This window comes from Petromyzon marinus, chromosome 52 (assembly GCF_048934315.1).
Source record: "Petromyzon marinus isolate PM22_M1 ecotype Great Lakes invasive population chromosome 52, UKy_Petmar_22M1.pri1.0, whole genome shotgun sequence".
NCBI lineage: Eukaryota > Metazoa > Chordata > Hyperoartia > Petromyzontiformes > Petromyzontidae > Petromyzon > Petromyzon marinus.
The window spans coordinates 11,820,913-11,836,432 of NC_133718.1; the positions used below are offsets into that span (position 1 = coordinate 11,820,913).

Consider the following 15,520-nt stretch of genomic DNA (forward strand, 5'->3'; position numbering starts at 1 on the left):
GTCCTTGTGGCTCCTCAGGGTGTCCTGTTGGTGAAACCGGACCATGTAGGAGTAGAGCACCTTTCCGCTTTACATTTGTGAAAGCCACCTCCGGTAGGTCTTCTAGCCGGCACAGGTTGTGATCCGCCTTCGTTTGTCGGCATTGGCGATGCAGTGGCACGATGGAGAGCTCCGGTGGAGGGGGACCGAGAGGGGCCTCGTCATCCCCAACGCCGATGGGGGGCGTTCTCCCCATCGCTGCCACTGAGAAGGCCCCCTTGGCTTCGGCCAGGATCCAGGCAGCCACCCGGAGCGACTGCAGCCCTGTCTTTGCGGCCATGTCTGCTGGTCCGAGCCACCGGCCCCGTGTTTCAGGCTCCACCAGATCTCCCATCCTGGTGAGCCTCGCGTTGGCGAGGCGCCTCTCCATGCCAGGGGTGGTGGTGGTGGATGGCAGCTTTGTCTGTGGGTTCCTGAGGATCGGTTCGAAGACCAGATCCTCGGCCGATCGCGGCTGATTCAGCCTCCTGACGGTCGAGGGAGCTCCATGTCTGCAGGACGCTTCTGTAGAAGGGTGGCAGCTGTCCCAGTGGGAGGCCCTGCAGGTCCATGTAGAATCACTCCCTCTTCACGCTCTCTTCCTCTCTCTCTTCACTCTCTCCCTTCACTCTCTCTTCACTCTCTTTTTTTACGATCAGAGGAAACAAGAAGATGCTCGGTATAGTCGGCACTTTGCTTCGTTCATCATTTCGGTTTTTTTAATGCTTTGCTTTATGTAACCTCCCCTTTTAAATGAAAGACCCAACAAAATATTTTCACCTCTCTCTCACCTTTCTCTCCTCTCTCTCACCTCTCTCTTTTTTTCTCTCTTCACTCTCTCTCTTCTCTCCCTCAATTCTCTCCCTCTCTCTCCCTCCTCTCTCTCTCACTCTTACACTCTCCCCTCTCCCTCTGACACTCTCCCCTCTCTCTCCCTCCTCTATCTCTTCCTCCCTCTTACACTCTCCCCTCTTACACTCTCCCCTCTTACACTCTCCGCTCGCTCTCTCCCCTCCCTCCCCTCGCTCTCTTTCGCTCTTTCGCCAGTTCCGTTCATCCCAAACGCGGGGCGACATCGCCACCATGTGGAGAGACACGGGGAGACACAGGGGAGACAAGGGGTGGGGGCAAGGGGGAGACACGGGGGAGACACGGGGGAGACAAGGGGGGGGGCAAGGGGGAAACAAAGGGGGGAGACAAGGGGGGAAGACAATGGGGGGGGGGGGCAAGGGGGAGACAAGGGGGAGACAAGGGGGAGACAAGGGGGAGACAAGGGGGAGACAAGGGGAAGACACGGGGAGACACGGGGAGACACGGGGAAACACGGGGAAACACGGGGAGATACGGGGAGACAAAGGGGGGGGGCAAGGGGAGAAGACAAGGGGGAGACAAGGGGGATATACGGGGAGACAAAGGGGGGGGGACAAGGGGGGAAGACAAGGGGGAGACAAGGGGGAGACACGGGGAGACAAAGGGGGGGGCAAGGGGGAAGACAGGGGGAGACAAGGGGGGGGGCAAGGGGGAGACAAGGGGCGGGGGGAAACAAGGGGGGGGAGACACGGGTGGGGAGGGAGACACGGGGGGGGGGAGACACGGGGGGGGACAAGGGGGGGGAGACACGGGGGGGGGAGACGGGGTGGGGGGGAGAGACACGGGGGGGGAGACACGGGGGGGAGACACGGGGGGGGAGACACGGGGGGGGGGGAGACACGGGGGGGGAGACACGGGGGGGGAGACATGGGGGGGGATACAAGGGGGGGGGCGACACGGGGAGATAAGGGGGGCGGGAGACAAGGGGGGAGACAAGGGGGGGGGAGACAAGGGGGGGGGGAAGACAAGGGGGGGGGGGACAAGGGGGGGGGGGGAGACTACCTACTGGATCTCCTCTCTGTTTCAAAGAACAAATTTGACCTCAGGTCTTCGCTCATTTACCAGCTTCACATTCCCTATTGCCATACAAAAACCGGAGGAAGGGCCTTTGCTATTGATGCCCCAGGGTCTGGAATGCTATTGCCAATAAACTGCAACTTGAATCACTACCTATGAGATCTTCTCTCAAAACAACTCTAGAGGAAGTTGTACACCCCTTGCTGCCACTGCTATTCAGTGGCCTAAAATATGGCTCTAGATTTTGGTGTTAAAATTTATTGATGTAGTTTATTGTAAAAAATTCGGTCACAGTCCCTATGATCACTGTTACATTGCATTTATGGCTTTTATTTTGGTGATTTCGAAAACGTTTTTTTTGGGTTTGGCCATGTTTTTGTTTATTGTAGTACGGAGTTAGACTGATGGCCTTAATCTTTGTTGTCTTGTGGTTGTTATTTGACTTGCATCCTACTGGGATTTTTGCACACAGCGTTGGTGTATGGTGCTATTTCAGGAATATTTTGATGTTTTTTTTCCTGGATTTTCTGTTTGCACAGTCACATAGTCACTTTAAGATGTTTTCTTGTTCATGTTTTTTGTTTGTTGAGGTTGCACCCGATTCAAGAGCCGAATGGCTCACAGGGCTATACCAAAATAAATAAACTATGAAACTAAACTATGAGACAAGGGGGGGGGGGAAACAAGGGGGGTGGAGACAAGGGGGGTGGAGACAAGGGGGGGGACAAGGGGGGGACAAGGGGGGGAGACAAGGGGGGGAGACAAGGGGGGGAGACAAGGGGGGAGATAAGGGGGGGACAAGGGGGGACAAGGGGGGGACAAGGGGGGGAGACAAGGGGGGGAGACAAGGGGGGGAGACAAGGGGGGGAGACAAGGGGGGAGACAAGGGGGGGAGACAAGGGGGGGGAGGGGGAGACAAGGGGGGGAGACAAGGGGGGGGAGACAAGGGGGGGAGACAAGGGGGGGACAAGGGGGGGGGACAAGGGGGGGGACAATGGGGGGGACAAGGGGGGGAGACAAGGGGGGGGGAGACAAGGGGGGGAGACAAGGGGGGGGAGACAAGGGGGGGGAGACAAGGGGGGGGGAGACAAGGGGGGGGGAGACAAGGGGGGGGGAGACAAGGGGGGGGAGACAAGGGGGGGGAGACAAGGGGGGGAGACAAGGGGGGGGAGACAAGGGGGGGGGAGACAAGGGGGGGGAGACAAGGGGGGGGGAGACAAGGGGGGGGAGACAAGGGGGGGGGAGACAAGGGGGGGAGACAAGGGGGGGGGGGGGACAAGGGGGGGGGAGACAAGGGGGGGGGGGAGACAAGGGGAGGGGGGAAAGGGGAGACAAGGGGAGACAAGGGGAGACAAGGTGGGGGGTGGGGGGCAAGGGGATTGCGGAGGAAATAGACGCGGGGAGCCGGAGAGAGACTCTGAGAGACTCTGAGAGACACTGAGTGAGTGAGTGAGACACGGGGTGCGGCTTGGGTGGGGGGCGGGTGAGACGTGGAATGAGACACGGAGACACGAGGAGACCCCAGCACACACATGTACACACACACGTACACATGTACAAACACATGTACACACACATGTACACATACACGTGTACACGCATGTGGACACGTGTGTGTGTTACCGTATTTTGTGAGCGAACGTTGGGGTGCGTCTTACAATCCGGTATGTGTGAGTGTGAGCACCTCCGTCTGTGTGGTTTTATTGACACCGTGCACAACGTCTTGGGTGCGTCTTACTTTCCGAATGTCTTAGAATCTGGAGAGTTCGGTAATTGTCAGTGAGACCACTGCCCAGAGAGGCCAGGGGCACGAGAGACCCGAAAGAGGGCAGGGGGGAGGCGGGTTGTTTGACCATACTTCACCACGCTGGTTCAATGCAGGTTGATGAAGTTGAGAAGGCCCATGACCGGTGCACAGGAATCACACACCACTGATGTTAGCCGTGGCCAGGAATCGAACTCACGAGCCCAAGTTTGCAGTTTGCTCTTGCATTAACATCTGGTAATTCAGGACCAGTTGTTAACAAGCCTGAAGCCCAGTATACATGGGACGTTGGGGCAGCTTTGGGCCAACGTTTCCAATCACATGCTAAGGTTGGGCCAACGCTGAACCAACGTTGGGTCAACGCTGAACCAACGTTGGGTCAACGCTGAACCAACGTTGGGTCAACATTGGGCCAGCGGACTTGTATGATAAATTAATGAATGATTTAAATTCAGCGACTCGGTTATCATTTTCTCTATGTTGCACTCCGTGCGTGTTTTTGTGTTGTTTGCTGCTGTAACTTGCTGACCCGCCCATGCTGGACATGTGCGAAAAAGAGCTTCATAGCTCATCGGATTCCTTGCAGTCTCAATACAGATTCTGAATCTGTTTACTGGGTGACTGCCTGATGAGACCCGGCATTTCGAAACCGGTGCGGAGTTTCCTTTTCTTGACCAAATACTGCTGAATAATATCACTGGTCTGGAAGGCCAAAAGGTTATTGATATGGACAGAGGACAAAGTTCTGCTCATGATGGCAATTGAAGTTAATGGAAATGGCTTAAAAGCAATTTTAATGGACTATACCACTACACACCAAGCAAGGGGGGAGAGGGAGGTCGTAGTTGGAAGTTAATGATTAACAACCCGGATCTTACACCCATTTCAACAACTTTATTTTCTGAACTAAATTAATTGAACACAGCATTAATTTATATATAATATCGATTCATTATATTAAAATTATCAGGAACGGTAATGAACCTGGGGATTTTAAACCGGGTTTCGGTAGAAACAATCTCCCCCTCCCACCCCCCTCACGTGAGCGGGACACTTGGTATGGCCCATCGAGGGTCGCCACCACGTGGGAACGAAGCAGGGCTCATTGCGGGAGGAAATCCCTCCTGAGCGGACGTGGGGACTGCGTTGTTCGCGGGCCAGCGAGGGTCTCGGGGGTCTCGGGGGTCTCGGGGGTCTTGGACCGGTTCCGGAGTCCCTGGACTCCCACAGTAGGCGAGAACGAAGAGGAGAGGACCGCGCTGATGGGAACCGGGGTGTGAGCTGGTAAGGACCGGTGTGGGTGTGTGTAATTGTGATTGGGTGGGTATGAGTGGGGTGAGTCGAGTAGGGTGAGTGGGTGTTGTGTGGGAGAGTGCGCTATGGGTGAGTGGTCAGTGGGTGTACGTGGGTCGAGTGTGAGTTGGCGTGGCTGTGTGTGTTAATGGTGTGTGTGAGGAGTGTTAGTGTGGGGGGGAGTGAATGGGGTGTTTGGTTTGTGAGTGTGGTGTGTGTGAATCTGGCGTGTGAGAAGTTTGTGTGTGCAAATGAAATTGCTGAGAACAACATGACCGCGTGTGAATGATTCAATTTGTTCAGAACAACAATGTCACAGGGGAAGCACTGTGCAGAACACAGTGAAGTGGGAATCACTTTGTTCAGAACAATAATGCCAGTGCGAATTGCATTGTTTGAAACAATGACAGTGAATCGCTTTGTTAAGAACAATAACGAGTGTGAAGCACATTGCTCAGAACAAAATGTCAGTAAATGATTTTGTTAAGAAAAACAATGCCAGTGTGAATCACATTGTTAACAACGCCAGTTTGAGTAAAATTGTCCAGAACAGTAGTGTAACAGTCAATCTCTTTGTTCAGAGCCACAATGACAGAGTGAATTATATTGTTGACAACAACAATCGGAATCTTTATTTAGACTGGACGAATCAAATGCGCTATGCAGCTCTTTTTCAATGACAGTGTGAATCACATTGTAAAAAAACTAAATTACAGTGTGAATCACATTGTTCAGAACAACAATGAAAGTGTGAATATTATTGTTCAGAACAATGTCAGTGTGAATCACATTGTAAAAACAGCTAAATGACTGTGTGAATCACATTGTTCAGAACAACAATGAAAGTGTGAATCGTATTGTTCAGAACAATGATGTCAGTGTGAATCACATTGTAAAAAAACTAAATGACTGTGTGAATCACATTGTTCAGAACAACAATGAAAGTGTGAATCGTATTGTTCAGAACAATGATGTCAGTGTGAATCACATTGTAAAAACAGCTAAATGACTGTGTGAATCACATTGTTCAGAACAACAATGAAAGTGTGAATCGTATTGTTCAGAACAATGATGTCAGTGTGACTCACATTATTCATAACAATAATGTCAGCGTGAATGGCAGTCTTCAAAACAACAATGCCGATGTGAATCACCTTGTTGAATGCTGTGTGTATATTCAGCCACCGCGCGTGATGTTAACGTGACCCCTTGGCTCGTGTTGCCACCTGCCCCGGGTTTCCACGGAATCGTCCTCGAAAATCTGTCGGTCCTTCCGTGACTTTGCACGTCCCGGCTGCATCATCATAATAATAACGATAAACATTGATCATTAAAACAATATTATGATTCCGCGAGTTTACCCAGGAAAGCCTCACCGAGTCTCATACCTGTCAACAACCCCTTATCAATGCCCTACATTATTACAGACCAATCCATACCTTATTAGTCAACCCGTGCCCTTATAAATCTCAACGTTGATCCTACAAAGTCCCATCACAAGGGAGAAACACAAACAAATAGACATTTATGTTGCCCGTATTGAAACTGCTGTGCGCCGTATGGTCTTGAAAACTCAATTTCCCTGTACAAGAATGCGGGGTAAACCGTGTGGGTTGACAGCTGTGGAGTCTCTAGACTCCTTTTCCGGAGGGTCCTGCCGAGTTTTCACAGTAGTGGGGGAGGGGGGCGATGTTGCTGCTGCTGTTGTTGCTGTTGCTGTGTGATCCCAATTGAGTCATTTTCAGGCAAGTTACCTGCAAATTGAATCATTTGCAGGTAACTTGTCGGCACCGGGATATCTCTCCGAGTGTCTCTTCCTGGGATCTGGTTGCATCTCCGAGGTTGCAAGCAACTCCTGCTGCCGGACAGTGGTGGCTCCGCCGCTGCGCGTGACTGCTGCCTGTAATCCAGCCCCGTGGAGGCAGCAGCTTCGGGGGTTGGAGGATCATGGTGTGAAACTCCCTTCCCGTGGGCGTCAAGGAGATGCCGTAGACCTTTTGCTCGCCAGGAGAATGCGGTGCAGCAAGCGGACTAATTCGCCATCCATTTCCATCTGTTCGGGGATAGAGTGTTGCCCCCTCGCTCGCACTGCGGGGTTTCTTCGGGTCCTCTGGGTTCCCTCCGCATGTCTAATAAACAACTCATTAATTGGCTGAAAACATCTTAAAATAAAAGCCCAGTGTGTGGCGGCTGTGGCAGGGCCACTCCTGAGAAGTTCTTTCGTGGAGTAAATAAGTATATAAGACGTGTGTGTGTTTATATTGTTATTACATTTGTTAGGGACAGAAAATCTGGTTTTCTATCGTTGGTGCGGCGCTTCCTTATTCACCACCGCGCGAGATGTCGTTACGCCAGATCGCGATATCCTATTTGCGTGTCAAAGACAAAGCTCCCCCGTGTAGCCTTAACAGACTGTTGGGGCAAGTGCTGTTAGCGAGTGGCACCTATGGAGGCCGGCACGGCACACGAGGGGGCTGTTGGTGGCCACCACCACACCCGGCCGCCTTTGTCTCCCTCGTGGTGAATTTCACACACTGCAACCAAGTACTCATTTGAGGTTGAGTCGACCAAGGGGAAGCCCAGGACCGGTGCAGGCAACCGCCGCTTGTGTTGGTTGGCCGTGAGCGGAAATGGAGCTCAGGTGAATGCCAGGTTCGTCGAGCAGTGCGCTAACCGCCGCCACACCCACAACAATAACCACCTTAGTGGCGGTGACGTCACCACGGCGCTCGTGCCAGGCTAGGTGCACTTTGAGGCCACGTGAAGTGTCGAACGCCCGCTGGCAAGAGGTCACGGAATGGACCCAGGTGCCACGGGTTGACTGCCTGAGATGAATGCGTTGACTGGCCGATGCACCACCTGTGCCCCCTACCGTGCCAACTCTCTGCGTTTTATCGACCCGGCGCCCCGCTCGTTGTTGTGAGCGTCGCTCCTCCGCCCTCCGTTGTTGTTGGAGGGCGACTGCCTCCAACTGCTCAGCGGCATCCTTCACGAGCCTCCTCCACAGAGGCCGATCTTGACACCGCTGGCACCAGTCATCGGCAAGTCCAATCAGCTCCCCCACATCCTTCTGTAACCGCATCAGCTCCATCTCTTTTTTTGCCCGTCTATCCCCCTCGATCCGGCCGAAGAGAGCTGCTTGGCCATGCGGTGGCTACATGAAACCAGCCAAGGCAGCCACGCTTGCCGAAGTAGCTCACCGATGGGACTGTGTCCACATCCACTCTCAACTCTGATCCGGTCCGGTTAAACCCAGGGTGGATCGTGGGCAGGGCCAGCCGGAATGTTTCAAACCGGCGCGCGGATTAACCACATTGAAAATATGCACAGAGACGAAGACCCCCACGTTTATAGCCTTAAATACACACGCGGAAGACGAGACAGAGAGAGAGAGCTGTTTATATCATCGAGTAACTAAATAATGAGGCAATCGCACGAGAGAGACCTTTACCCCCCTCCACCCTTAGCGGCATCGCCGCCGCCTCCCCAGCGGGGCTGCCCCCCAGCCGGCCCCCACTGCCCCCCACTGCCCCCGACGCCGGCTCCTGGAGTCCAACCGAGGCGGTGCGGCTCCGCTGGGCTCCTCCACGAGCAGGCTGCTGCCGCTTTGCCGGCCGGGCTGCGGCGCGTGAAGAAGGAAGTACAGCAAGTAGGCTCGGCCCCGCGGCGTCGTCTCTCGCCTCTCTAGCCCCGTGCGTGTCGATCTTGAATTGTTTGTATGCGAGGTGGTGGTGGTGGGGGGTTTGTTTGATCCCACCCCAGGTTGAACTCTTGGTCCGAGTTTGGTTCCTGCTCTGGGTTTTGTCGTGAATGCCATCCACGCGGCGTTTCCTCTGGTCCCAGTTTGGACTTTTTAGTGTTGTGTCCAGATCGTGTCGAGATTGTGTACAGTATTGTGGACTGTACTGTAGTGTGTGTGTTGGCTTTGTGGTCGTGTGCAATCAGCTGCTGCTACACTGTCACTCACAGTCACTCACTCAGTCACTCACAGTCACTCACTCTGTTACTCAGTCACTCAGTCACAGTCATTCACAGTCACTCTGTTACTCACTCTGTTACTCACACAGTCATTCACTCAGTCACTCACACAGTCACTCACAGTCACTCACACAATCACCCACTCACTCAGTCACTCTGTTACTCACACACTCGCTCAGTTGCTCAGTCACTCACACAGTCACTCACACAGTCACTCAGTCACTTAGTCACTCAGTCACTCACACAGTCACTTACACAGTCACTCACACACTCACTCGACACTCACACTCGCACACTCGCACTGTCACTCACCCACTCTACACTCACACTGTCACTCACTCTACACTCACTCAGTCACTCACTCACACTGTCACTCACTCAGTCACTCACTCAGTCACTCACTCTACACTCACTCAGTCACTCACTCACACTGTCACTCACTCAGTCACTCACTACACACTGTCACTCACTCACACTGTCACTCACTCACTCTACACTCACACTGTCACTCACTCACACTGTCACTCAGTCACTCACTCACACTGTCACTCAGTCACTCACTCACACTGTCACTCAGTCACTCACTCACACTGTCACTCAGTCACTCACTCACACTGTCACTCAGTCACTCACTCACACTGTCACTCAGTCACTCACTCACACTGTCACTCAGTCACTCACTCACACTGTCACTCAGTCACTCACTCACACTGTCACTCAGTCACTCACTCACTCACTCCACACTGTCACTCACTCACTCTACACTCACACTGTCACTCACTCTACACTCACTCAGTCACTCAGTCACTCACTAACACTGTCACTCACTCACACTGTCACTCAGTCACTCACTCACACTGTCACTCAGTCACTCACACTGTCACTCACTCACACTGTCACTCTACAGTCACTCAGTCACTCACTACACACTCACTCAGTCACTCACTCAGTCACTCACTACACACTTACTCAGTCACTCACTCAGTCACTCACTACACACTCACACTCACTCACTCTCACTAACTTGCCACTCAGGCTCACTCACTGTCACTCCTGCATTCACACTGTCACGAACTGACTAACAATCACACTATCATTCACTTATTCATTGACTCCCTCACTCACTCACCCACACACACTCGCACTCACTCACACAGAACACACACTCACACACCCACCTCCGATTAGCATGGTTGGCTACGTACGGTGCGAAAGAAGTCCAACATATATACACACTCTCACACACACCTCGCTGCAGGTCACCTCACTTCACTCTCTGATTCTTTTCTCTCACTGCTCCACTCCAGAACTCCCTCCTCCCATCACCCCCCCCCCCCACCATCTCTCAACAGCAATAACCTCGCTCGCTCAGTGCAGCAAACGCAATCATTATCTCACGTTGCCGATTGCACCGTAGATCTCACAGTGCTGTTTGTCACTGGCCGCTTGTCATTGTGTGGTTCTTCGATTCACCATTTGAGTAAAACAATCTGAACGCTGCCCCCACTGCTGCGGCGAAGGTAACGACGACACCCTTGGTCTAAACAACAACAACAACCACCGTCCGCGGTGACGGCACCACCGGCGCTTGTGCCAGGCTAGGTGCACTTTGAGGGCACGTGAAGTCTCGAAGGCTCGCTGGCTGAAGACCACGGGACAGACCCAGGTGCCATGGATTGATTGACTCAGATGACTGGCAGATGCACCGCATGTGCTTCCCACTGTGCCAATTTGCTGCGTTTTATCCGCCCGGCGCTTCACTCGTTGTTGTGAGCGTCGCTCCTCTGCCCTCCGTTGTTGTTGTAGGGCGACTGCCTCCAATTGCCCAGTCGCGTCCTTCACGAGCCTCCTCCACAGAGGCCGATCGTGACAGCGCTGGTACACTCAGCTCCACATACTTCTGTTTGTGCTAAACATAACTCATCACACACACACACATTGTTTCCCCGTAATGCATTTTACACACGCGCACACACATTGCCGACCACATCCACATTATCCTGACGAAGATGTCACCCACCCGTCCCGCCCAGAGTGGCATCGCGTTCTCTGTTACTAAAGAATAAAAAAAAACGAGTGAGCGAGCGAGCGGGGCGGTGGTGCAGCGGTGAGCGCGCTGCGCTATGAATCCAGGCACCAGAGTTTGATTCCCGCTCATGGCCAGCACCAGTGACGATTATCCGAACCAGTCCTGGGCCTTGCCTACGTAGTTTCGGCCTCAAACGAGTATTGTACCTGGTGCGGCGCGTGAACATCGCCACTGGGAGGCAAAGGCGGCCGGGCGTGGTGCTGGCCACGCTCCCCCTCGTGTGGCGTTCCGGCCTTGATCGGTGCTCCTTGCGAAGAGCACTTGCCCCAAAAAGCCTGTTCAGGCTATACGGGGGGGGGGGGGATATTTTGTCTTGTGAGTAAGCGTATGGGTGTGTATGCGAGTGAGTCAGTGTGAGTGTATGAGTGTGATTTTTATAATGTCAAACTGAGTTTCCATAGAATAATGGTCAGCACTCTGAAACCTACAGTCTGGATAACTCGATCTCCAGACAAGGCACGGGACACACATCTCCGCTCACCGCCCCACTCCCCCACGCCCCCACTCCCCGCCACCATACCAGTCCACCCAGCGGTGTCAATGGGCGCGGTGGTGGTCTAACGTGGAAGAGTAGGCCAAATGCACCCTCTAATAGTTCTCTCTCACGGAGGGTGCCCCCTTCCTGCCAGCAGTGGCGTGAGCAAAGAATTGTAGCTGTGCGCCTTTACCTTTGCCTGATTGTATTAATTCACAGCCCCTTGGTCGATGCACTGCTGGATGAAGGCGCCCGCCATGTCAGTCACGCTCGTTGTTCCACCGTGCTTCACCACGCTGGTCAGTGCGCGGTCGGTGAGCGAGGGGGGACCAGCTCGGCTCTTGTGCCTGCGAGAGCCGCTGATGTTCGCCGTAGCCGGGAAACCGAATACTCCGGCCGTGCCGCGTCCGTTATCCGAGTGTGCCCTGTAGTTTGGTCAATTGCCCGATCAGCGTCCATTACCCGCTCGGAAGGCCACCCGCAGTCGCGTCTCGCGTCAAACCTGTGACGTGTAAGTCGGCACGACCGCTACCACGGCCGTCCCCCGGCGAAAAACCCAGAGAGTTCGGAACCTGACGCGGTCCTGGCATCACGGTGAGGGGTGTGTGTGTGTGTGGCCTTTCTGAGGTGGATTAAGCCTCTAATGAGTACCTGGTGCGGTGTGTAAAGATGTATGTACGTGTATGTTGAACTTCTTTAGCCCCGTACGTAACCAACCGGGCTAATCGGAGGTGCAGGGAAGGACAACAAACTAAACACAAAAATCTGTTCTGAAGAAATTAGTTTTCAATCTAGTAACCCATAGACACACAGACACATAGAGACTCGGTGACCCATCGAGATACATGGAGACACGTAGAGATGCACAGACTCGTATACATAGTGACCCATAGAGATAAATAGAGATTCATTAAAGACAGGCCACAGCAGTGCGATTGTGGCCACACTAGCCAAGATATGGACCGTGGAGTAAACCCACTGCGGTCTGCGCTCCTTCAACGGAGGAGGTTGAGGAACAGCGACACGGACTCTCTCTGTCTGCTGAAGCCCTCTCGTCGTGGCGAGCAGCAGCAGCAGCAGCAGGCCTCGACACTGGCATCGAGCTCCTGGAACCGAGCTCCTGGAACCACGTTGCTGCTGCTGCTGCTGTTGTCGCCATCACACGGCAAGAAGAGAGTTTACTTCTGAGAGAGCCTCGCCGAGTCCCAACGTTCTCTCGTCGAGGACGGTTCCTGCCACATCGGGATTCCCGGCCTCGTTCATTCGCGAGCGTTTTGGTGCGAGGAACCCGGACAACCCCGGAGAAAACCTTCTGGGCGTACGAGACGAAGGGAGGGGTGGGGTGGGGGGGGGGGGTGCAGATGGACGGGGGGGGGGGGGAGTAACACTCAAAAGCTCTGCACAAATGGATTCAATAATCCATTATTGTCCTGCCGTAAGCTGGCCACCGCACGGCCCGTGCCACAGTAGCACCCGGTTTTTTCACTGCTCCCGCGTACCAACCCGGGCTCAGCGGCTGCTTAGCCTCTGAGATCTGATGCGACGGGCCGCAGGTAAAAATATGTGGATACGTTAAATAAAGAAATAAATGCCCAGCTCAAGGTGGTTTGGTCGTGTGTGTGCGTGATTGCATCTGTGTGTACGCGTTTGTGTGTGTGCGCGCATGTGTGCGTGTCCGTGTGTAGGTGTTCCGCTGCGTGCGAGTGTAGACAAGTGTTTCCGTGTGTCTCTCCGTGTGTCTCTCCGTGCGTGTCCACTCGGACGATGCTATCTATGCCTATGCCTGTCTCGTGTGTGAACTAAGATCGGTGGCGCCTTGTTTAGCGCACTGCGCTACGAACCTGGGCGCCCGAGTTAGATTCTCGCTCACGGCCAAGAACTGTGATGATTATCTGAACCGGTCCTGGGCCTCCCTTGGGTTGACTCAGCCTCATATGGGTGTGATGTTTAAACATCGCCACTGGGAAGACAAAGGTGGTCGGGCTTGGTGTTGTCCCTCCACCCGTTCGTGTGCCGTGCCGGCCTTCATCAGCGCTCGTCAAAAACAGCACTTGCCCCAACAGTCTGTCAAAGGCTATACGGGGGGATCTTTGTGTGTGTTCACACCATGAATTATTGTGTGTGTGTGTACGCACATTAATGACTATCTGCTAATCTACTGTATACACACGCACACACACACAGATATATGCAGGATGTGCAACGTGCCTTCTCTACGCATTCTTTGACGGCGCCTGCCCCACGTGTTTAAGATTTCTGCTCAACCCGTTTTGCCGGCGCCCCTGGGCTCATGTGCTGTACCTGTCGGCACAGGTGCTGTTTGCGAGCGCCTATTAAGGGCGGCGCGGCGTGCGGAGAGGGAGTCGGTGTGGCCAGCGCAGCAGCCGCGCCCAGGCCGCCCACGGATCGCACGCCACACCAGGTACTTGCTTTGCCGCGGTCTAGGCGAGTACTGGGGGGGGGGGGGGTTTAGGCTGAGTGGACCTAGGGGGAGGTTCGTGTCAAGTTCAGATGCACGATTGATGTGCGCGTCACGGGTCAAGAGTGGAACTCGGTCGGCTGTAGCCCTTTAACAGGCTGCTGGGGCGAGTGCTGTTCGCGAGCGCCTATTAAGACCGGCACGGCACACGAGGGGGTGGGTGGTCAGCACCACGACCTGCCGCATTTGTCTCCCCGGTGGCGATGTTTACACACCGCATCTGGTACTCATTTGCGGCTGAGTCGACCTAGGGGAGGCCCAGGACCGGTTCAGATATTACCTGCCGCTGGTGTAGGGTTGTGAGCACGAATCGAACCGGGGGTCGTGCCAGATTCGCATAGGGCAGTAAAGCGCTAACCACTGTGCCACCGCTCCCCACCAAACAGGGAACGTACCCACGCACGCACGTACCCAAACACACACACACCGGCGACTCTTGTGCCAGGCTAGGTTCACCTTGAGGCCTCTCCCTCTCCACGCACACAGACGACACGTGACGACACGCGCGTACACGTGACGACACGCACGTACACGTGACGACACACGTGTACACGTGTGACGACACGCGTGTACACGTGTGACGACACGCGTGTACACGTGTGTCATCACGTGTTGCGTCGCACAGGTAGCTGACACACAGCAGCCTCAGGGTCGCATTCCATCCCAACACATTCGAGGGGGGGGGGGGTGTGGAGGGCAGTGGTGCGGGGGAGGGGTGTGGGGGATCTCTGGGGGTCTGGGCTAACGTTCAAGTTGATGCGGGGGAGGTGTGGGTGGGGGTATTAACTGATGGGGCAGGGAGGATAGTACAGCAAGTCGGTTGTAGAGGCCGGGCTGCCAGTGCTGGGCCAGTTTGGGTGGTGGCTCTCTCCACCGCTGCGCCACCGCTCCCCACACTTGGCACCGCACAGCCCCACAAGGACCATCACGGGGCTCCATCCTCGCACTCGCTCCACACAGACGTCGCACAGACGTCGCACAGACGTCGCACAACACCACCGCCACCACCACCGCCGCACACCCAATGGAACATACACTCAGGGGCACGCGATGACGTCACCACAGCGTTTGTGCCAGGCTAGGTGCGCTTTGAGGCCACTTGAAGTGTGGAGGGCTCGCTGCTGGGAAGGTTATGCGACATACCCAGGTGGTTTTGGGTCGACTGACTGAGATGACTGCCAGATGCACCACCTGTGCTCCCTACTGTGCCAACTTGCTGCGTTTTAGCATTGCATATAATCACATACGTACACTCACAAACACGCACAAACACACACACAGACACGCACACACACACAGACACAGACACACAACCCAGTCCCCTCGCACCTCCTGCTCCCCGGCCCCCCACAACCCCACCTGTGCCCCCCACTCCCCTTACACCCTCCGCACACGCCACACTTCCCCTGCACCCCCACACTCCCTCCTCCCCGTATACCCCCCCAGCCCCCCCCCACACCCCACAGCCCCCCCCACACCCCCCCCCACACCCCCCCACACCCCCCCCACACCCCCCCACACCCCCCCACACCCCCC

At 54.8% G+C, this 15,520-nt stretch overlaps 1 protein-coding gene across 4 annotated transcripts in view; it reads left to right on the forward strand.

The window, feature by feature from the left end:
* Positions 1–3,392: 3,392 nt before the first annotated feature.
* Positions 3,393–15,520, forward strand: part of LOC116953635 (uncharacterized) — a 34,370-nt gene continuing 22,242 nt past the window's right edge. For 3 of the 4 annotated variants that reach the window (XM_076051864.1, XM_076051863.1, XM_032974018.2), the window contains exons 1-2: positions 3,393–4,954; positions 13,819–13,927. The gene's annotated coding sequence lies outside the window, so the exon portion shown is untranslated. The remainder of the gene's footprint in view (positions 4,955–13,818; positions 13,928–15,520) is intronic. The other variant, XM_032974017.2, reaches the window with a different exon arrangement.